Below are 1,772 nucleotides of genomic sequence, written 5' to 3'. Positions count from 1 at the left end.
GCAAAGTCACAGGGCAAAGGCGCTGGACCGCGATTGTGAACTGAAGCCAACAGACCACATCTGTGGTGCAATTTGTTCATTTAAAGAAGCAGCGATTCACTTGTATCCCATGATGCTCCGGTGCTCTGTGTTCTCTGGGGGATGGTCAGTCCGGTGCAGCCACAAGAGTGGGCACAGGAGAAGTGCGGGGAACAAAGGTGATTATACTCCCAGGTCCTAGAGACATGATCTGCAGCCAAGAAGAGGTATGTATAAAAAGGAAGTGACGAGGGAGCGGGCAGCCTCGCAGGCAGGGAGCTGAGAGAGCGAGGATTCAGGGTGAGGGCCTTGCTCAGGGGACCGCTGGAGTACCAAGCAAAGGACGCTGAGTCGGAGAAGCTGCATGGACACAGGGCCAGACGGAACATTAAGGCTGCCTGTGGACTGTGTGAGACCACAGGGTCACTTCCCTGTGAGCCAGAGTCAGGCATCTGGCCGCTGCCTAAGGGCCTGGGAGCACTGAAGGCTTTAGGCAGGGAGAGGCATGTTAGCTTTGCCATTTCTGAAGGTCTCTCCGGCTGCTGTGTGGAAGGAATGGGTGGTGTTTGGAGCGTGCTAGAGGGAGAGTCTAGTTAGGAGATGCTCCAAGTCTCCCCAAGACCGTTGTGATGGCAATGCTGAGGAGCAGTGGGGGACTGGAGAGGTGTTAGGGAGGTAGAATTAGGGGGACTTGGTGCCTGGTGGAAGAGGGGGTAACAGGCAGACATGGATTTTGACAGTGTCTGTCCTGGGCTCTGGATGGAGGGAGCCACTGGCTGAGATGGGACAGAGGAGGGTAGATGAGGAGCCAGGATCCAACTGCCTGGCCTGAGAGGTGCCATGTGGAGGCAGTTGCCAGGCAGATATGTATGACCGGAGCTCAGGAGACAGAGCTGCACCTCATCAGCAGCTCAGAGGTAAAAGCCATTGCTCTGGAAGGGAAGTGTTGGGCATGGCTGAGCCACAGCCCTGCTCAGTGGCACGGACAGTCCATTCCATGCCAGGATTTTGACTATTCTGTGCTTATAAACTGCTTTTGTTCCTCTGAAAATGTGTGTGTGTGTGTGTGTGTGTGTGTGTGTGTGTGTGTGAGAGAGAGAGGGGGGGGGGGGATGTGATTGTACTTAGAAAGTGTATATCCCAGGGGAAGAATGAAAAGGGATCCGAATTCCTCTTAGGGGGTGAGTTGCTCTACCTTCTTGGCTGAATTCAGTTGTTCATTGAGCAAATTTGTACAGAGCCCTAAGGGATGGCTACAGCAGACACAAGTCCCTGCATTGCTGGGGCTCACAACCTAATGAGAGCTGATTTCCATGCTTCAAGGTACAGTTCCTATTGATCAGGCAACATGGTGCCAATTACACATGAACATCTTCATTTGCTGGAGAATAGCTCCAGTGCTGGAGGGAGAACCCACTCGCTGTGAGATGTCACATCGGAGGGATTGGAGGGATGGTCACGACTAACTGTGACTGCTTAGACCCCCTGCCCTCCACTCTCCCCAGGCTGTACGCTGAAACTCCAAGGCCCCTGTGTGAGGAGCACATGAGAACTCGATGCAGTGTTGTGTGCACTGCGTGGGCACATCAAGAAGGGGTGGGAGGTACACACTAGTGATTACAGCCAAGGCCAATGAAGTACCAGGTATTATTAATGCATTTTATTAATGACCCACTATCAGCACTCCTCTGAGAGCTCCAGCCTTCCCGTGTCTATGCCCGCAGGCATGGGGCAGGGGGAGGGGGGAAGGGGGA

This window comes from Pipistrellus kuhlii, unplaced genomic scaffold (assembly GCF_014108245.1).
Source record: "Pipistrellus kuhlii isolate mPipKuh1 unplaced genomic scaffold, mPipKuh1.p scaffold_m20_p_7, whole genome shotgun sequence".
In the NCBI taxonomy this organism is placed as follows: Eukaryota; Metazoa; Chordata; class Mammalia; order Chiroptera; family Vespertilionidae; genus Pipistrellus; species Pipistrellus kuhlii.
The sequence above is the reverse complement of the archived record's forward strand: the minus strand, read 5'-3'. Positions refer to the sequence as shown.